At 47.7% G+C, this 22,332-nt stretch overlaps 1 long non-coding RNA gene across 1 annotated transcript; it reads right to left on the bottom strand.

Annotated features, from left to right (window-relative positions):
- Positions 1-18,350: 18,350 nt before the first annotated feature.
- Positions 18,351-21,511, bottom strand: LOC308128357. Its single transcript, XR_013936559.1, has 3 exons — positions 20,991-21,511; positions 20,522-20,695; positions 18,351-20,217 (listed from the first exon to the last, which is right to left on the bottom strand). It is a non-coding gene; the product is annotated as an uncharacterized lncRNA (long non-coding RNA).
- Between the last annotated feature and the right edge of the window lie 821 nt (positions 21,512-22,332).

Raw genomic sequence — 22,332 nt, forward strand, 5'->3', positions numbered from 1 at the left:
TCATTCATTCATTGACTCATTCATTCATTGACTCATTCACTCATTCACTCATTCACTCATTCACTCATTGACTCATTCATTCATTGACTCATTCACTCATTCACTCATTCACTCATTCACTCATTCACTCATTGACTCATTCACTCATTGACTCATTCATTCATTGACTCATTCATTCATTGACTCATTCACTCATTCACTCATTCACTCATTGACTCATTGACTCATTCGTTCCCCTGAGGAGCGCTGTGTTTGTGATCTTTGCTGAGCCTGACCCTGTAACGTCTGGTTGGACTGTGACGTCTGGTTGGACGAGGCGACAGGACGAGAGAAGTTGAGCTCCATCCTGGTTGAACAGGGTTTAATCCACATAAACATGATTAGTCATGATTTGAACGCTGACTCTGCATTAAAACATCTTGAAACGCAGTGAAGCCGCCTTGCTGAGTCGTCACATTTCTGTATCAGGGTTTGGTTTCAAGATAAACAGTTATTCACATATGGAGATTTACATATACAGGAGACACATCTGTCTCTCCATGTCTGTCTGTCTGTCTGTCTGTCTGTCTGTCTGTCTGTCTGTCTGTCTGTCTGTCTCTCTCTCCATCTGCATTGGCAGTGTTTATTATTTCGATATCAGACATAGTTATAGTATGTACTTGCAGTGTTTTTACATGTAAACTTTTTCTGTGTGTGTGTGTGTGTGTGTGTGTGTGTGTGTGTGTGTGTGTGTGTGTGTGTGTGTGTGTGTGTGTGTGTGTGTGTGTGTGAGTGAGAGCACCGAACTGCCTGATCAAATGTTGGTGGTGCAGTTCACCTCCGGACCAGCAGGTGGCAGCAGAGAGGAGGACTCCGAGTTCTTCATCCCGCTGCTTCCGTGCCTGCGAGTGTGTGTGTGTGTGATGAGTGGATTACAGTAGTAGTAGTAGTAGTAGTAGTAGTCTTTATTTCGAATTTGTACAATGCAATTAAAAAAAATTAAAAAAGAAAAAGAAAGTAATATACTGTACATACAATTCGAAAAGGAGTAGGTTGAAGTAAAACTTATGTTTCCTACCCACAAAATATCCACTTTCATCTGGATTCTCCTATCAAGTGGTACTCTCATATTTGTTGAGTATCATATGTTTGATTTGTTTCTTAAAAACCATTGTGTTTTTTGACTCTTTACTTTCTTTCTTAAGTCCGTTCCACAGATTAATTCCTTTCCTTTACGAGAGTCTGAGAGGAAGCAGACAGACAGTTTGGAATTATTTTATAAGTATTCATGGACAAAATATCGTCAACATCAGTCTGTGATTCTGATATTTTTCGAAGGACTTGCAGTTTTTTGAATTTCCGAATCTTGAAGAACTATTGAGGTGAAATGACAACATGAGAGATGGTGGGTGGTTGAAATCAAAGTATTAACGTTCTACTTTCTCAGAAAGTCAGGCCACAGAATATCGTCTCCTAGACCCCTGCTCTAAACCTTTATCTAGCTGATCAGGACCAGGACCAGGACCATCACCAGGACTAGGATTAGGACCAGGGCCATTGCCAGGACAAGGACCAAGACTAGAACTAGGACCAGGGCTTGGACCGTGCTGCTCTTTAACCCTTTGTTACACCATCCTTTCCCCAGGTGGTGGACCATGGTTTCCAGGTGGTGGACCATGGTTTCCAGGTGGTGGACCATGGCTTCCCCAGGTGGTGGACCATGGTTTCCAGGTGGTGGACCATGGCTTCCCCAGGTGGTGGACCATGGCTTCCCCAGGTGGTGGACCACGGTTTCCAGGTGGTGGAGCATGGTTTCCAGGCGGTGGACCATGGCTTCCCCAGGTGGTGGACCACGGTTTCCAGGTGGTGGAGCATGGTTTCCAGGCGGTGGACCATGGTTTCCAGGTGGTGGACCATGGTTTCCCCAGGTGGTGGACCATGGCTTCCCCAGGTGGTGGACCACGGTTTCCAGGTGGTGGAGCATGGTTTCCAGGCGGTGGACCATGGCTTCCCCAGGTGGTGGACCACGGTTTCCAGGTGGTGGACCACGGTTTCCAGGTGGTGGAGCATGGTTTCCAGGTGGTGGAGCATGGTTTCCAGGCGGTGGACCATGGTTTCCAGGTGGTGGACCACGGTTTCCAGGTGGTGGACCACGGTTTCCAGGTGGTGGAGCATGGTTTCCAGGTGGTGGAGCATGGTTTCCAGGCGGTGGACCATGGCTTCCCCAGGTGGTGGACCATGGTTTCCAGGTGGTGGACCATGGCTTCCCCAGGTGGTGGACCACGGTTTCCAGGTGGTGGAGCATGGTTTCCAGGCGGTGGACCATGGCTTCCCCAGGTGGTGGACCACGGTTTCCAGGTGGTGGAGCATGGTTTCCAGGCGGTGGACCATGGTTTCCAGGTGGTGGACCATGGTTTCCCCAGGTGGTGGACCATGGCTTCCCCAGGTGGTGGACCATGGTGGTGGACCATGGTTTCCAGGTGGTGGACCATGATTTCCCCAGGTGGTGGACCATGGTTTCCAGGTGGTGGACCACGGTTTCCAGGTGGTGGAGCATGGTTTCCAGGTGGTGGAGCATGGTTTCCAGGCGGTGGACCATGGTTTCCAGGTGGTGGACCACGGTTTCCAGGTGGTGGAGCATGGTTTCCAGGTGGTGGACCACGGTTTCCAGGTGGTGGAGCATGGTTTCCCCAGGTGGTGGAGCATGGTTTCCAGGCGGTGGACCATGGCTTCCCCAGGTGGTGGACCACGGTTTCCAGGTGGTGGAGCATGGTTTCCAGGCGGTGGACCATGATTTCCCCAGGTGGTGGACCATGGTTTCCAGGCGGTGGACCACGGTTTCCAGGTGGTGGACCATGGTTTCTAGGTGGTGGACCATGGTTTCCCCAGGTGGTGGACCATGGTTTCTAGGTGGTGGACCATGGTTTCCAGGTGGTGGACCATGGTTTCCCCAGGTGGTGGACCATGGTTTCTAGGTGGTGGACCATGGTTTCCAGGTGGTGGACCATGGCTTCCCCAGGTGGTGGACCACGGTTTCCAGGCGGTGGACCATGGTTTCCAGGTGGTGGACCACGGTTTCCCCAGGTGGTGGACCACGGTTTCCAGGTGGTGGACCACGGTTTCCAGGTGGTGGAGCATGGTTTCCAGGTGGTGGACCACGGTTTCCAGGTGGTGGACCATGGTTTCCAGGTGGTGGAGCATGGTTTCCAGGTGGTGGACCACGGTTTCCAGGTGGTGGTGAACTATTGAGGTGAAATGACAACATGAGAGATGGTGGGTGGTTGAAATCAAAGACAGAGTTGTTGTTGTTGACTGCCGGGATTTATGGGTTGGAAAACTGTTCAGGACCAATCAGGACTAATCTTATTAATTGACCAAAAACAGTATAAGAAAACGTCTGTTTCGACTTCCAGGCACGCCATCATTTAATGTAAAGCATCGTGTGTAAATCTGTTTACGCCACAACATGTTTACGGAACTGAAAATGTAAAACTTTCATTTTGTTCCGGGATCTATTGACGCAACAACGGTGCTTTGTGTGTTTTGGGTGAGACCTTTTTGAAAAAGCTCGGTCGACATTAAAATGGTGGAAAACGACATTTTTGAAAACATTCAGAATCCTTAGGAATCCTTCAAAAACAAAAAGAAGCCAGTGCGTGTGTACACCACAGCTGAAGTAAATAGTTTCTTCTGCACATGCTCAGTGGCGTCCAGAGCGTGGTGATTCCCAGTCGTTCTCCGGGGACTTCTTAGTTTCATAGTCGACAGTGACCGGAATAACAATCCAACTTGATCGTCTGTCCACGAGAATGTCCGTGTTCTCCCATTGTCAATGTTTAGAGCGTGTTGTTCTGTGTGTGTGTGTGTGTGTGTGTGTGTGTGTGTGTGTGTGTGTGTGTGTGTGTGTGTGGTGTTATGACAAAAACGACAGCGGCAACTCGTGGCCTCGTGCTAACGACATTGTTTTAAGCCTTTCGGCCTTTCCCATTGTTGGAATAATCTTACGAAAGGTTATCACATTCATTGTACCAACCTTCTTTCTCATCTATTACGACTTGTATTCCTCCACCGGGATCTTTTATGGGAAGGAGGGATGAAGGGCCTTGTTTTCAGATAAGAGGAACCCTGTTCTTTGTAAAAGCCTCCAGTGCACTTCTCAGTGTAAACTGAACTGTGGAGTGTGACTCCGGTTTGTGGGAAATCCGATCTTGAAATGAAGGAGAGCTACAAATCGCTCATCCCCTCGACAGTCTTACGTTGTAGGAAGATTCCTGGGCCCCTGAGAGGAGATGATGCGTGCAGTCATGCATACATACAAACCAGTGACGTGCAGTCAGGGGAGGCAGGTGGAGGCAGTGCCTCACCTGCCATCGGGGAAAGAAAAAAAATGTAAAAAGAAAAATGAATTAAATTGTTATATGTATCCAGTGATTCTTTTTTATTCAAAACCGCTGAATGTTCACATTTACCGTTCAAACACTGAGAAGAGACTTGCGGTGAGGCGGCAGCCAGCTGAGCCTCACCATGGATTGCGTAATGACTGGGCTAACTGCCGGCCTGCTGTGCAGTGAGACCGTATTGCTATCTCTCTGTATGTCGCTGTTAAAATGTTCAAACACTTTTGCTATATGAATTAGATTATAAATGTCCATAGTTTAGTTAACTGAGGTATACAATGTACAGTGTGTTTTGTCAACAACTGTATGTGTGTAACGTGTTTCCTGTGCTGAGTAATCATAAAACGGCTGCGAAGACGCACTGGGTGAGGCACGCAGTTCTCCTGCCTCATGGTAGAGGGCGCTAGTGATCCCGGGGATCCTCCTTGCGACTCCTCGGCTGCAGAATAAGTGACAACAAGCGACAGTTAGCAAGTCAAGTGCACACATCCTACGCCTCATCCAGTGCCTCCTTCTGCAAATCCTCCTGCACCTCCTCCTGCGCCTCTCCCTGCACACATCCGGCATCTCACCTGCACCTCCTCCTGCACCTCCTCCTGCGCCTCTCCCTGCACACATCCGGCGTCTCACCTGCACCTCCTCCTGCGCCTCCTCCTGCGCCTCTCCCTGCACACATCCGGCGTCTCACCTTCACCTCCTCCTGCGCCTCTCCCTGCACACATCCGGCGTCTCACCTGCACCTCCTCCTGCGCCTCTCCCTGCACACATCCGGCGTCTCACCTGCACCTCCTCCTGCACCTCCTCCTGCGCCTCTCCCTGCACACATCCAGCGTCTCACCTGCACCTCCTCCTGCGCTTCTCCCTGCACACATCCGGCGTCTCACCTGCAGCTCCTCCTGCACCTCCTCCTGCGCCTCTCCCTGCACACATCCGGCGTCTCACCTGCACCTCCTCCTGCACCTCCTCCTGCGCCTCTCCCTGCACACATCCGGCGTCTCACCTGCACCTCCTCCTGCGCCTCTCCCTGCACACATCCGGCGTCTCACCTGCACCTCCTCCTGCGCCTCTCCCTGCACACATCCGGCGTCTCACCTGCACCTCCTCCTGCGCCTCTCCCTGCACACATCCGGCATCTCACCTGCACCTCCTCCTGCACCTCCTCCTGCGCCTCTCCCTGCACACATCCGGCGTCTCACCTGCACCTCCTCCTGCACCTCCTCCTGCGCCTCTCCCTGCACACATCCGGCGTCTCACCTGCACCTCCTCCTGCGCCTCTCCCTGCACACATCCGGCGTCTCACCTGCAGCTCCTCCTGCACCTCCTCCTGCGCCTCTCCCTGCACACATCCGGCGTCTCACCTGCACCTCCTCCTGCGCCTCTCCCTGCACACATCCGGCGTCTCACCTGCACCTCCTCCTGCGCCTCTCCCTGCACACATCCGGCGTCTCACCTGCAGCTCCTCCTGCACCTCCTCCTGCGCCTCTCCCTGCACACATCCGGCGTCTCACCTGCACCTCCTCCTGCGCCTCTCCCTGCACACATCCGGCGTCTCACCTGCACCTCCTCCTGCGCCTCCTCCTGCGCCTCTCCCTGCACACATCCGGCGTCTCACCTGCACCTCCTCCTGCACCTCCTCCTGCAACTTCTTCTGCGCCTCCTGCTCCGCCTCCTTCTGCACACATCCCGTGCCTCCTCCTGAATACATCCTACACCTCCTCCTGCACACATTCTGCGCCTCCTCCTCCACACGTCATAAGCCTCATCCTGCGCCTCCTCCTGCACCTCTTCCTGCGCTTCCTATTGCACCTCCTTCTGCACCTCCTCCTGCGCCTCCTACTCCACCCATCCTCCTCTTCATCTTCCTCCTCCTACACCCCCTCCTCCTCCTCCACCCCCTCCACCCCCTCCTCCTCTTCCAGCACACATCCTGCACCTGATCCTGCGCCTCCTTCTGCAACGCCTTCTGCGCCTCCTCCCTCACACATCCTGTGCCTCCTTCTGCGCCTCCTCTTGCACCTTCTCATGCCCCTCTTCCTGCATACATCCTCGATCTCATCCTGCATCTCCTCCAGCACAATACTGTGCCTCCTCTTTCACCCTGCACTGTGCCTCCTCCTGTGCCTCCTCCTGCACCTCCTCCTGTGCCTCCTCTTGCTACCCTTCCTGCACACATCCTGCGCCTCCTCCTGCACACATCCTGCACCTCCTCCTGCACCTCCTTCTGCACACATCCTGCACCTCCTCCTGCACCTTCTCCTGCATCTCTTTCTGTGCCTCCTCCTCCACCCCCTCCTCCTCTTCCTGCACACATACTGCGCCTCCTCCTGCACCTCCTTCTGCACACATCCTGCACCTCATCCTGCACACATCCTGCACCTCATCCTGCACACATCCTGCACCTCCTCCTGCACCTTCTCCTGCATCTCTTTCTGTGCCTCCTCCTCCACCCCCTCCTCCTCTTCCTGCACACATACTGCGCCTCCTCCTGCACACATCCTACGCCTCATCCTGCGCCTCCTTCTGCACCTCCTCCTGCGCCTCCTCCTGCACACATCCTCCGCCTACTCTTCCACCTCCTTCTGCGCCTCCTCCTGTGCCTCTTCCTGGATACATCCTATGCCTCATCCTGCACCTCCTTCTGCACCTCCTCCTGTGCCTCCTTTTTACCTCCTCCTGCGAATCCTCCTGCACAATCCTGCACCTCCTCCTGCTCACATCCTGCACATCTTCCTGCACCTCCTCCTGCGCATCTTCCTGCACACAAACATACATACATACATACATACATACATACATACATACATACATACATACATACATACATACATACATACATACATACATACATACACACAAACATACAGACAGACAGACAGACAGACAGACAGACATACATACATACATACATACATACATACATACATAAAAATCAATAAATTCATGCAGTAGAAAACAAACTTCTTGACCTACTTGTGGGGGTCACTTCTTTTATTTTAAGAATTGACAGAACTATTTGATAATATCACATCCAAACTGTAAAAACATTGTTGAATATGTTTGTTTCTTTAAGAAACTCAGACCAACTTGTTACTACAGAAGAGTTTTAGTTCCACTCATGAGAAAATAAAATAAGAGTTAGTTTGTTTTAATGCATTTTGATAGAAAGTCAAAAAACAATGTTAAGATATTTTTTCATCCTGATCTTTGAAAAAGGTTGAATTACAGGGTCGTTATGCAGAACATCCTGTCCATCCACCAGGTGGCGCTATCACTGTGACTCTATATTGGTCTATGGAAATGATCAGGGCAGGACTCTGATCACACATGTAAAGAACTGTATAATAAGTGTAGTACTGAGTAACAGTCACCTTGATCCAGTGATACAACATAGTAACACCAGGACAACAAAAGCTGCCGTCACAGTGAGGAATTAATATTCCAACAAACAAACAGGGTCACACGGGGGGCGGAGCCTCAAAACATCATCCCCTTTTATATGATCGAGCTCTGATCAGGAAGGAACAGCCTGGGTTGGATTACTGAGTTGATCACCTGCTTCGTAGTAACTTCATACCCTAAGTTGTGTAGTGATGAAGGACGACTGTAAAGTCCTACACAGGAGACCTTCAGGGACCACGGTGGACTGTGGCTATTTGAAGCTCCATCCACAGTTGCTATGGATACAGGAGCAGGAGCAGAACTCTTTCAGAACCATGACATCATCACAAGAACAGCTGATAGAAGACAGGATGATAAGAATGATAAGAAGATGATAAGAAGTGGAGGAGTTTGTTTTGTCAGACAGAGAAGTGAGTTCTGTCAGAGCCTCTTCAGCTTGTGTGTCTCATCAGGTCTTTCTGGGCCGTTCACACCTGGTTAACATCTGTTTCAGCTGATCACATCACATGGAGCAGCCCTGATCCACACTGGTTACACTTGTCTGGATCCTGGGTTACGCTGGGTCACTGTCATGTGTCTGTTACCATGCTTCCACATTGTGACATCACAGTGATGTCACAATGTGGAGTCTTTGTGACATCACTGTGATGTCACAATGTGGAAGCTTTGTGACATCAGGTCCAGATGTTCCCCAGCTGTCATGAAGCCACTCTTCTGTCAATCCAGCATTAGTTCAACAGGTGAGGAACACCTGTACGATGCCCTCTGCTCTCTGAGTTTCACTTCAACAAGTTCTGACACCAGGTAATGCAGCACTACAGTCCACCAAAGGAGGCGCTGTGGCTTAGCTGGTCAAAGTACCTGTCTTGTAAACTGGAGATCCTGGGTTCAAATCCCAGCAGTGCCTCATGACTTTAACTCAGTTCATCTTTACTTATATACCACCAAATACAACACAGTCCTTTCTTGGTATTTTTACAGGAGAAACCCAACAAGTCCACATCATCAAGCATGAGGGTGACGGTTTGGTACAGTACTTTCAGTACCATTGTCAAGTGCCTTTATATTTTTGCAGATTGTCCCCACTTGATAGGACATCCTCCCAACTGAACCACAGGACTCCACTCTTTGCGAATTGGCTGCTTTTATTTTCTTTTGCAGTCATTTGCAGCAGGTGGAAAAACCTCAAAGGAACAAAGGGAATGCAGGATCAGCACATGTACACATGGTTTGTTTTCAGATTCACAGAGTTTCACACCTTTCTTAACAACAAGCACATTTTCCATTCTGTGTTTTTCTCTTTAAGAATTTAAATTGTATTTTAACTAAGTGTACCTTTTTTAGCAGTCTTATGGTGTTACCATCACAAAATAAGAAACTGAAATCACAAAATAATAATTTCCACATGCCTACTAAGTATTCATACTTTCCCCCTTAATTCTTAACACTTTTTATTCTAGTAAGTTTTAGCAAATCAAACATTTACTTTAGTAAATCAAATAATCAATCCATGATTCAATCCACGATTCAAAATACAAATAAACAGTTCAGAAACTCTAATTTCAGAATTATAGCTATATTTTCTTCACTGTTTTCTCACAATCAACGATCGATCGTTGTAAATCAAAAGAGTTCTGTTCACATGTTCGTGCCTTCTGATTCCCAGCGCGCATGAACGCACCACAGAGTCAGCTACTCTCGCAATGTAAACAGTCATGGCGGCGCTCACCGGCTCTTCTTCTGACGTCTTTTGACGTGCCTTTGGGGAGATCGCCTGCACGATGGATTTACCACGCTCGAGATCCTTTTGGCTGTTTTGTCTCGCGCTGCCCGCGTTGATTGAGCCACCTGTGTCACTCTCTGCTTCCGATCACTCGTGTGCTTTGTTTTCTCCTCCTCCGGAGTGCGCGCACTGGAGGGATATAGGTTCTGCCCTCTGACGTGACAACTCCGTCAAGGATGAGGGGATGAGAGGGCAAGGCAGCTCGACTACAACCAAATAACCATCCACAACTTTAGTCAGTGAAAACACATGGAAACCCGTACTGTATCATAACGTACCGGCACATACTGAGTGGAGGAAAGGATTTATTTCAAACAGGATGAGTATGAAAGAGTTGGTGAGAGGGTGAAGCTCCCAGGGAGCTGATGGGGTCAAAGATCATGCTCTAGATCAGGGTTCTCAAACTCAGTTCCTGGAGGGCCTCAGCCCTGCATGTTTCCCACGTCTCCCTGCTTCAACATGGCTGATTGCAATGAGTGGCTCCTTATGGAGCTTTGTGCTGAATGTGGTGATGAACCATTCAGGAGTGTTAAAGAAGGGAGACATAGAAAACATGCAGGGCTGAGGCCCTCCAGGATCTGAGTTTGGACTCCCCTGATCTAAGAGTAAGTCTCCAATGTACCAGGAGCAGAACTGATGATACTGTCGTGCTGAATAGAGGTAGTAAATCCTCCCAAACCTTTGAAAGTGGCAGTGTTGGGATTTGAACCCGCACCTCTTGAGAGACTGGGGTCTTAATCCAGCACCTTGGACCGCTCAGCCACACGACCTGCACACACCTGGTCAGATAAAGGTCGCGGCTAACGGTTATTCATTAATACTGTGATGTCTGATTTCTTTCAGATCAGAATCAGACGTGTATTTTTTTTTGTTTTTTTTTATGTTTTTATCAGACTGCTATCAAATGTAAATATTTTCCTGCAGTACATCTGACACCAGGTAATGCAGAACTAAAAAGTCACCAAAGGAGGCGCTGTGGCTTAGATGGTCAAAGTGCCTATCTAGTAAACAGGAGGTCCTGTGTTCAAATCCCAGCATTGCCTCATGACATCAATTCAATGAATCTCTATTTATATAGCAACAAATGCAACACAGTCATTTGTAGTTTCTTTTTACTGTGAGAAACTCATTATGTACTATAAAGGTACAAATCCTCCAATAGCAGTTGTACTTTCAGCTTCATTTCTTCAAGGTCGGCCATGACTAATGTTTTCATTTACTTTGGTCAGGATGTGGTCATTCCAGGAGCTCTGTCAAGGCTGTCAGGAGTCCTGATCTCCTGCCTTATTGATGACAATCAGTTGCAGTTCAATTCCCGGATGAGCCCTTGGAGTGACCATGTAGTTCCATGATCAGTCCCCAAATAGCAGGTTGAACCCACACCAGAACGCTCCGAGGAATTTATTTCAGATTGTGTCCATGTAATAACAGAGATTAGACATAAAATGTGGTTCTGATAGGTCCAGATCTAGTCTCCTACCCCGCCTCGCTCTACTCTGGCCTCAAAACTTCATTTTATCAAGGATTTTAGAAAAACTGTTGCTTCCCAGCAAGAGATCAGTGCCTTTTGCCATGGAGATGCTCAGATCCAAGATTTCCTCCGGCTTTGATCTCCGTTGATCTCCATCCGGTGCCTCTCCCATCCACTTTGTGATGAAAGGCTCATTATTGTTCTTTTTCACAACCTTGGTGATGACGTCATCATTAGATTCAGGTAGGTAGGTAGGTAGGTTACAGCAGCCAGCCAGGTAGAAGATTTCATCAATACAATGGAGTTTTAATTGAATTCCAGCAGGACCACTTCTCATTGTGCAACCTTTAGTGATAATGCATTTACACATGTTATACATAATATCAAAATAAGTGGTGTATTAGTCAATGATATCAGTGATTTCATGTCTGTTTGTTTTTTTACTATTTCCAATAAAAACCACAGAAAGATTAAAAGAGACAACAGATGGATATCATTACAAATGAGTCAGAAGAGAGGAATCCCTGGATAAACTAGTTATTGAGGTACAATCGGATGACTGGGAACTCATTTATAAAGGAAAAGACGCCCTGTCACTATGAGTGTACAATCAAACAATACAAGAGAAAGTGAAATATGGATCTGGACTCTGGGAGCAGTGGGCGGAGCTGAGGTTGCACCGTGAGAGAGAGCGAGAGAGAGAGAGAGAGAGAGAGAGAGAGAGAGAGAGAGAGAGAGAGAGTGTGAGTGAGAGTGAGAGTGAGTTTTACACTCGGACTTGGACTTGGAGTGGATTAGTCTGGAGGCCCAGGCACATGACCACCTCAGCTTCCACTCAGAGCCCAGACCAGCTGTTCAGATTTGGACACTTGGAGCTGAGAAGGGGGAGGCTCCATGATTCCTGTTCATGCAGAGGTTTTATTTCCCTTTGCCACTGAAGGCAACACACTCACTAGCCACCAGTCCACAGATGAAAACACAAAATCATGTGTGTACACAGAAAGTCCAGTTAAGATGGAGACGGGTTGTGAATGACACAGATGCTACTGGTACAGTATGAGAGTCTGACTGCTTTCAAAAGGTCCAGTGATCATACAAGTGTATCAGTCCCTCTCATACTTCCTCATAGTTCTATTGACAATGAGAAGCAACAACACAACACTACTGCTTGGACATGTTTACTGGATCACATCATGGATGCATGGATGGATGGATGGATGGATGTAATATACAGACATGACTTATGTTCACTCTGGAGGTGAGGGCTGATGTTCCCTTCCACAGGGAGAAGCTGCTGGTAGCTCACTCTCTATGTTCCTCTGGAGGTGAGGGGGGAACTCCTGTTCTCACTTTCATAGTAACTTTAATTTGATAAAAAATCATATTTTCACCTTGATTTTAAATTTGATTAAAGAAAACTCCCATTTCCACTTTTGTGCTCACTTTAATTTAAAAACAAACTTTATTCTGTTTTCACCTAGAATCCATAAAAATCTGATGAGTCTGAGTCCAGAAAATGTAATGAGTCCAGAAAAAGCCGATGAGTCTTAGTCCGGAAAGATGTGATGAGACCAGAAAATGTGATGATTCTGGTTCCAGAAAAATGGGATGAGTCCAGAAAAATCTGGCGAGTCTGAGTCCAGAAAAATCTGATGAGTCCGGAAAGATGTGATGAGACCATGAAAATGTGATGAGTCTAGAAAAAAATGTGATGTGTCCAGAAAATGTGATCATTCTGGTTCCAGAAAAATGCGATGAGTCCAGGAACATGTGATGAGTCCAGAAATAATGCGATGAGTCCAGAAAAAATGCGATGAGTCTGATTCCAGAAAAAAAATCAGATTAGTCCGGAAAATCTGATGAGTCTGAGTCCAGAAAACTGGGATGAGTCCAGGAAAATGTGATGAGTAAAAAAAGATCCATTGAGTCTGAGTCCAGAAAAATCTGATGAGTCCAGAAAATCTGATGAGTCCGGAAAGATGTGACGAGACCAGAAAAATCTGATGAGTTTGTAAATAACCGTTGAGTCTATAAAAATCTGATGACTCCATAAAAAAATCTGATGAGGCCAAAAAAAAAACCCGATGAGTGCAGATAAATCCGATGAGTCCAGAAAATCAGATTAGTCCAAGTCCAGAAAAATCCGATGAGTCCGGAAAGATGTGATGAGACCAGAAAAATGCGATGAGTCCAGAAAAAAAAAAAATGTAATGAGTCCAGAAAAAAAATGTGATGAGTCCAGAAAAAAATGTGATGAGGCCAGAAAAAAATGTGATGAGGCCAGAAAACAAATGTGATGTTTCCAGAAAAATGTGACGAGTCGAGAGATATGTGATGATTCCAGAAAATGTGAAGTGTCCAGAAGATCTGAGAATACGTTTCCGGAAAATGGGATGAGTCCAGGAACATGTGATGAGTCCAGAAAAAATGTGATGAGTCCAGAGAAATCTGATGAGTCCAGAAAATCTGATGAGTCCATAAAGATCTGATGAGTCTGTTCCCAGAAAACTGGGATGAGTCCAAGAAAATGTGATGAGTCCAGAAAAAAAACGAGGAGTCCAGAGAAATCTGATGACTCCAGAAAATAAATGTGATGTGTCCAAAAATGTGATGATTCTGGTTCCAGAAAAAAAATCTGATGAGTCCAGAAAAATCTGGTGAGTCTGAGTCAAGAAAAATCCGATGAGTCCGGAAAGATGTGATGAGACCAGAAAAATGCGATGAGTCCAGAAAAAAAAAAAATGTAATGAGTCCAGAAAAAAAATGTGATGAGTCCAGAAAAAAATGTGATGAGGCCAGAAAAAAATGTGATGAGGCCAGAAAAAAAATGTGATGTTTCCAGAAAAATGTGACGAGTCGAGAGATATGTGATGATTCCAGAAAATGTGAAGTGTCCAGAAGATCTGAGAATACGTTTCCGGAAAATGGGATGAGTCCAGGAACATGTGATGAGTCCAGAAAAAATGTGATGAGTCCAGAGAAATCTGATGAGTCCAGAAAATCTGATGAGTCCATAAAGATCTGATGAGTCTGTTCCCAGAAAACTGGGATGAGTCCAAGAAAATGTGATGAGTCCAGAAAAAAAACGAGGAGTCCAGAGAAATCTGATGACTCCAGAAAATAAATGTGATGTGTCCAAAAATGTGATGATTCTGGTTCCAGAAAAAAAAATCTGATGAGTCCAGAAAAATCTGGTGAGTCTGAGTCAAGAAAAATCTGATGAGTCCACAAAGATGTGATGAGTCCAGAACAAAATATGATGAGTCCAGAAAGTCTGATGAGTCTGGTTCCAGAAAAATAGGACGAGTCCAGGAACATGTTATGAGTCCAGGAAAAAATGTGATGAGTCTTTTTCCAGAAAAAAAAAAAAAAAATCGAATGAGTCCAGAACATCTGATGAGTCTGAGTCCAGAAAAATCTGATGAGTCCGGAAAGATGTGATGAGACCAGAAAAATCTGATTAGTCCAGGAAAAAATGTGATGAGTCCAGAAAATGTGATGATTCTGGTTCCAGAAAAAGTGGATGAGTCCGTAAAGATGTGATGTGTCAAGAGGAGTCGAAGTGTTTTGAGATCACCGCACAAGTCACTGAAACACAAAGACAGCAAGTCATGGAGAGAGTGACTCACGGGGGGAGTGACTGTAGGACTTGAGAGCATAAAAGGTTCAGATCCACAGAGAATAGAGAGAGTTTGACGGAGACCTTCGGAGAAGAGGATGCCTCGCAGAAGAGGAGCCTTCCCCTGAAGAAATCTCCGGAGATTCGGACAGCTCGATCCGCTCGCAGACAAACTTAGGAAGAAGTGTCCAGAGGAAGACACCCAACTCAACCGTACGGAGGAAGAAGAAAAGGAGAAGAGAGAGGAGCTCCGGGGTGAGGACGCCGCGGCCCGGGTTGGGCAAGCCCGGGACTCTCCACGGACCCACCGCTGAACGGCAGAGGGCATCGAGTGGTGTTTTCGGGACTTTCCAGCCCAGCTACAGAGCAAAGTCTGACGGGACCAAGATTGACATGGCAGCTGCACCCCTCTCCCTGTCGCAGGAGGATTTCCCGGGGACAACCGAGACTCTGTACTGAGTTTCCTGCGCCCTCCAAAGGAGATCAACTGAAGACGGGTCCATACGTGGTTGCGAAGGCCAAGCCACCTCACCCAGCCCCCTCCAAAAAGACAAAGATCAGGTTACCCACTTAGAGAAGCTCAGTTTATTAGTTTTAATCCTAAGTATTATTAATAATCAAAGTTGTGAATCGTTGTTACCATTTGTATTTGTTTGAATCAAGTGCTGTAGCTTAACCCTTGCCAAACTATGCTCAATAAATATAAGTATTGCATTTAAAGTACTGTTTCATGAATTTTCAATGAGTTACTATCATAATAAATTCACCTATGTCATTCCCTGAATTCTGAATGGAAGTACAAAGTTAAGTGATCGTGTGCAATAACATCACAAAGGTTCTTAAAGGTTTTTCTAGTCCAAAAAAGGTAACTGGGTTACAAACTAATCCCCGAGGTTTATCCCAAACCTCTAAACTAAACCTAGCAACGTACACCAAGTGCCATAGTCATTTAGAGGAAAGCTGCTGTTAACAGACGTGACCGACTGATTGGCCGTGCCTCAAGAGGCTGTTTAGCACAGTTAATAGTTGGACAAAGCGGGATTGGCGTCTGGACGAAGGCAGTTAGAGGCTATTCGAGTTTCCTCGTCACCAGCTTAATCGTTCTACTGAATCCTTCCAGGTATTTTAGATCTGTAGGCAGTTAGAACCTGACCCTAGTAACGGAGAACTGGTCCGATCCCCCGGTGCGAGAGGACACAGATCGGCGCAACTAAACACTCCTAAAGTGTTGATGTTGGCGTCACTCATGAAGCTGCTCTATCATGAACTTGTAGACTGAAGGAATCTCAAGAAGATTCTAACTCTTTTAAAATCTACCATCAGTATGTCTCTCTCTCTCTCCTAGTTTATCTAAAATTATATGTTGTTGTTTCTGTTCATATTTATTTCTGTTCTTAAATTCTATTAACATTTCAGTACAAATATTAGGGGTTCATATATCCTACAGTGGAAAATGGACCTCGGGGTTCAGATTCTATGAGGGTCCTTTTACAATCTTACACCGGCACTGAGCCTCGATGGAGCCTCGGCCTAATGAAGCCTCATCAACCATTTTCTTTATTTTCTGACTCCACCAGATGGCGCTGTTGGTTTGAAGATAGAGGCTGAAAGATTGGCAATGAAGTGTGTTTTCAAACATTTATTGAACAAACAGCGCCATCTAGCGCCCTCTGCTTGTATGGGAGACTGCCTGAGAATAGCAGGTGCTGTGAGCTTTTAATCCCCCTGGCTAGAGGGCGCTCTTCTTCCTCTTTTTCAACTCAAATGTTTGGTAAACGCTGTGTGACCTGGAAGGAAGTGACTAAAAGGGTATTTCTGACCTGAACCCGAGGGTCATCAGTAAGTAAACTAAAGAGCTGCATTCCCTGTCAGGGAATTGAACCCCCAGCTCCCATATGACAGGCAGGGATACTCTCCACTATACTAAGGAGGAGATGTTGCTATGCATGCTGTCTGTCAGGGTCGTAGCCAGCTGCTGCAGGCCATCATCAATACGCCAAGGGCTCATGACAGAACTGTAAACTCATGAAGGAACTCCAAACTTTGCCAGCTTACAAGGAACCTTAAACCTTTCACTGCCCAGGGGAACCAGGTTGTTCTTTCCTCCAGCCTTGAGTGTTCCACCACTTGGTGTGACATCTGCAATCTGGAAACTCTAACAATCAACTCACCATCATGAACAAGCCCTGATTAGACCCTCATAAGCAGTGTTACCACCTTGAAAAAGTAGTATTACTGATTACTAGTTACTCCTTTAAAAGTTACTTAGTCACTTTGCTGATTATTTGCTTTTAAAAGTCACTAAGTTAGATTACAAGTAACTTTTTTAGTTATTTCCAACAGCTGTCTACAACACCCCCACCGTCTGAACAGGCGGGGGGCTTCCTGCCATTCTATCTTTTGACTAAAGAAAAATAGAAAACTAGTGTAAAATCTCTGCAGTTGTTATTGTTGTAATGATTCAATGATGATGTTTGTTGGTTCCTCTAATTTTATGGTTCATGAACGCAGCATGACAGCGAGGTGGCCTGTGATTGGCTGAGTGTGTGTGTGTGTGTGTGTGTGTGTGTGTGTGTGTGTGTGTGTGTGTGTGTGTGGGTGGGGGGGGGGGGGGGGGGGGGTCAGGTGTGCAAGCTAGGGATGTCCCGATCACACTTTTTTGCTCCCGATACCAATCCAATTTTTCAGAATTGAGTATCGGCCGATACCGATACTTTCCCGATCCGATACTTACATTGCTATTTGCAAAGAAACTCAATAGTCGATTTTTGGAGCAACTAAGATGTCTGAAGCTAGAAGCAGTATTGGCAGAAGCTTTGTCACAAAACATTTACATGTTAATGTGAATTATAAACACTTAATTCTACTTCAAAGTGGTAAAACCTGTTTGACAAAAGTAGTCTGAGCATAGTTCTCTCAAAAACTTGATCAGAATATCCCAGTCTCCCTTCAAACTAGCGGAACCTTCTGGGTTAGTTTTTTTGCCATATCGCTCCCCTGTGGGGACTGATCCTTTTTTTTTTTAAAATCCTTTATTTTAAAGCCGCACCGAGTGTGCTGCTTCTGTGTGGCTTTTTCTTTAGTTGTTGTTGTAAACTGGGGGTACATCCACACAATGAAAAAACAATCTTTGTTCTCCCTGGCCTTCTCCCAACAAACCTCCATCCACACCTCACTATGGTGAGCCCCAACACGAGGCTTCAGGGCATGTAGTACACATGCAGGGCCTTTAGGGGCGCTGTGACTCACCAAACACAATAAGAAAGCAGAAGAAGACAGACCACATAGAAATTTAGATGCAGACTTCTGCACAGAAACACATAAACCACAATATATAACTCTAGTTTTATAGTTCTATGGCCCCGCTCCGCCTGCATCTAGCTTCTGCAGCTAGACCGGAGCTTCTAGTCCCTGATTGTTGTGGTTATTAGGGGATGTTGAGGATCGCGTTCTTTTTTTTCTTTTTTCTTTTTGTAGATCAGCGGGGTGATCGGCTGGATTTGCCGATTTCCGATCACTCACAAATCACTAATATCGGCCCCGATCCGATATCTACCGATCGGACCGGGGCATCCCTAATTTCTGTGTAAAAATATAACAATCTTAAATAAAAGGGAAGGTGTGAGATCCGAGCACAGACTGTTACAAACCAGTGAATTGTCAACAATAAATACACAATAATCACCAAGAATCGTTCAATTCAGCTAACAGGCGTTTATTAATAAAAATGGATTATTTCCTAAATAATTCATAAATCGTCTAATAAATCAACACATTCAAGTAACAAACGACATCTAACACGGAGATCTAATCTATTAAACAGCAAACACTATGTACAAATAGTGTGTGTGTTTGTGTGTGTGTGTGTGTGTGTGTGTGTGTGTGTGTGTGTGTGTGTGTGTGTGTGTGTGTGTGTGTGTGTGTGTCTGGCCTGGAGTGATGAGTGGAATGGGTGTAATGACATTGAATGTCCACCAGAGGGAGGCAGACGTTGGCGGGTCAGTGTGGTGACCAGGACAACCACTAGGGGCATGCGGTGGCGGGCAGAGGGAGAGCGCAATGGCCTGATGTGTCCACCAGGTGGATGTCAAGAGGAATTTCAATGACCCACGTGACCACTAGAGGCGTTTGACTCGCTCTTTCTGGGGAGGCAGCGGTTGCTTAGCGACCAGATAAACAAGACGCCCGTTGCACGAGTATGCGCGAGGGGGTCTCGGAACGACGCGGTCTCACCTACTCCCATAAAGACTGGTGGACTTTGTGGGCCCGGTTCTGAGCGCCGGAGTTCTAACGGGACATGCAGTTAGAACTCTGGTGATGGATGTGGATGTGGTTTAGCAGCACCAGATAGCAGTTTGGCTGCTAAATGTGACTGTGTGTGTGTGAGCTTATCTGATCAGATAACAGGAGCGGCGGTGGATTAGTGAAGGAGGGGGAGAGAGAGAAGGGAGTTAAAAAGTTCTGGGCCGGTCCACGTGAGTTAACACGTGGCTCCTTGTGTCTCCGTACGAAGTCCTGCGTCTGGATGGACGTGAATCCGTCTTGGAGACGGTGTGTCTTCGCAGGTTGGACTTTTATACCGGCGCATCATGGTCCGGCTCCCTGCTGTGCTCACCATGGCCTTGGCCAATCAGAGCGGGGTTGGCTTCAGAGTTTCCGGGGTGTTTTCTACGGCTGTGGATGGAGTTGGTGGATCCCCCTGGTGGTGAGGTGCAGGGATGCAGCTTCCAGGGAGGGGTTGCTGTGGACCCCCTGGTGGGGGTCATATGACCAATGGCGAATTTTTCCAGTGGCGACCAAATGTTCCTTTGTCCTGAGGGGGTGAGCCATGGAGGCCAGGCCCAACACAATGAACCAACACATGAGGAGGAGGAGGAGGAGAAGGAGGAGGAGGAGGAAGAGGAGGAATAGAAGGAGGAAGAGGAGGAGCAGGAGGAGGAAGAGGAGGAGGAGAAGGAGGAAGAGGAAGAGCAGGCCGAGGAGGAGGAGGTGGAGGAGGAGGAGTAGCAGGAAGAGGAGGAGAATGAGGAGGATGAGGAGAAAGAAGAGGAGGAGGAGGAGGAGCAGGATGGGGAGGAAGAGGAGGAGCAGCAAAAGGAGAAGCAGGCTGAGGAGGAGGAGGAGGAAGATGAGGAATAATAGTAGGAAGAGGAGGAGGAGCAGGCCGAGGAGGAGGAAGAGCAGGAGCAGGAGGAGGAAGAAGAGGAAGAGCAGGAGGAGGAGGTATAGGAGAAGGAGGAGGAGGAAGAGGAAGATTAAGAGGAAGAGGAAGAGGAGGAGCAGCAAAAGGAGAAGCAGGCCGAGGAGGAGGACGAGGAGGATGATAGGAGGAGGAGGAGCAGTCCGAGGAGGAGCAGTCCGAGTAGGAGGAGGAGGAAGAAGAAGAAGAAGAGGAAGAGGAAGAGGTTCAGTCCACGCAGTGATGGTTCTGCGTCACATCCAGAGAACCCTGGTTCGATGCTGGATTCTCACAGCGTCCTCTCTGCTCTCCTCAGTGGATCTTCAGAACACATAGCGTCTCCGACCTGACTTGTCCATCACCCAGAAAGACAGAGAGCTCCCCCTCCAGCTGCAGAGAGATGAGAGAGATGAGAGGTGATGAGGAGAGTCTCTGTGGAGCAGCCAGGACTTCAGTCCTGTCCACAGCAGCAGCTCAGAGCTCATGAAGGACCACCACTGTCAGACCAACACAACAAGCCTGAGGCTCCTCTGATTGGCTGACTGTGTCCTCTGCTGTCCAATCCTGAAGCTGCTCAGCGTTCTCCTCTCACAGCCTCACAGAGCAGTCAAACTCTGGATCTTTGTTCTCACACTAACTGTGTTTAGTAGAAACCTGCTGGAAGCAGCATGGACTCACTCCAACATCTACTGACCTGAGAGTCTGCAGGCTGCAGTCTGGACTCTGCTGAAGACCAACCAGCTGCTGCACATCTGGATCCTGAAGGTTGTTGCATTCCAGGTCGAGCTCCTTCAGGAGGGAGGGGTTGGACTTCAGAGCTGAGGCCACAGAAGAACAGCTGATCTCTGACAACCTGCAGCCCCTCAACCTGAATAAAGAGAGAAAGCAGCAGAATGAATGAGGAGAACCAATCAGATGTGTTGATGGAGAAATGAGCAGCTCCACATTACTGTGTCCTGATCAATGAGCTGTTCTGTTGTTGTGGATCTTCATCACACTCATCCTCCACATGTCAGCACAACATCCCCACTCCTCCTCATGTCCACACACATCAGTAACAAGCTGCTGAGCTCAGTCCATCTCTCACTGCAGGATCAGAGTCTCACATCACAGCTGCTCACAAACATTTCTCCTTCTACAACAGTAACAGACAGTCAACTGACCCCAGAGTCTCCAGACTACAGAGTGGACTCTCCAGAAAACCACACAGCTGCTCCACTCCTGAATCCTGCAGCTCGTTCCTACTCAGGTCCAGATGTTTCAGATGTTTCAGGAGGGAGGGGTTGGACTTCAGAGCTGAGGCCACAGAAGAACAGCTGTTCTCTGACAACCTGCAGCCCCTCAACCTGAATAAAGAGAGAAAGAAGTGAGATTAGAGGACAAAGTTTGATGTTGAAGTCATTGAGACTGAAGAAGGTTCAGACTGGAAGAGTTTAGAAATGTAAAGTCCAAACAGCTGAAGCCACCAGGAGGAGAAGAGTCTCATCAACATGCTGATCACTAACATGCTGCAGAGCTCAGTCCATCTCTGTCCTCCAACATCTGGATCACACCACACACACACACACACACACACACACACACACACACACACACACACACACACACACACACACACACACACACACACACACACACACACACACACACACACACACACACACAGTCCTCCTCTCCCTCCTCCCCCTCCTCCTCCTCTGTTCTCCTCCTCCTGCCCTTCCTCCTCTTCCCCCTCCTGCTCCTCCCCTCCTCTTGCTCCTCCTCTTGCTCCTCCTCTTCCTCCTGCTCCTCCTCGTCCTCCCCTGCTTGCTCTGTTCTCCTCCTCCTCCTCCTCTTGCTCTGTTTTCCTCCACCTCCTCCCCCTTCTCTTCCCCCTCCTCTTCCTCTTCCTCCTCCTCTTCCCCTCCTCCTACTTCTCCTCCTCCTCCTCCGCCCCTCCTCCTACTCCTCCTCCTGCTCCTCCTCCTCCTCCTCCTCCTCCCCCTCCTCCTCCTCCTCCTCCCCCTCCTCCCCCTGCTCCTCCTCCTCCTCCTCTTGCTCTGTTCTCTCCCTCCTTCTCCTCCTCCTCCTCCTTTTTCTCTGTTCTCCCCCTCCTGCTCCTCCTCCTTCTCCCCCTGCTCCTCCTCCTCCTCCTGCGCCTCCTCCTCTTTCTCTGTTCTCCCCCTCCTGCTCCTCCTCCTCCTTCTCCTCCTCCCCTCCTCCTTCTCCTCCTTCTCCTCCCCCTCCTCTTCCTCCTCCTCCTCCTCCTCCTCCTCCAGTGCTATAAGAACCTTTAAATTCAGTGTCTGTAATTAAATTCTCTATATTTTTCCATCAGTTCCTGAAAATGAAGTCAGTTTAACTGAAACTTATTGTGAAAATCCCCTGAAATGTCAAAACAAAGTGTCTAAATCCTTTAAAGCTCCTGGCTTGGTGGGACCAGAATGGACCTCTTGGTGGGTTCTGGTCCACGGGCCTTATGTCCTCTGCTGTCATGTGAAAGTCAAACTTAAGGACTGGTGACGT

This window comes from Lipophrys pholis (assembly GCF_963383615.2).
Source record: "Lipophrys pholis genome assembly, contig: SCAFFOLD_55, whole genome shotgun sequence".
Lineage (NCBI taxonomy): Eukaryota > Metazoa > Chordata > Actinopteri > Blenniiformes > Blenniidae > Lipophrys > Lipophrys pholis.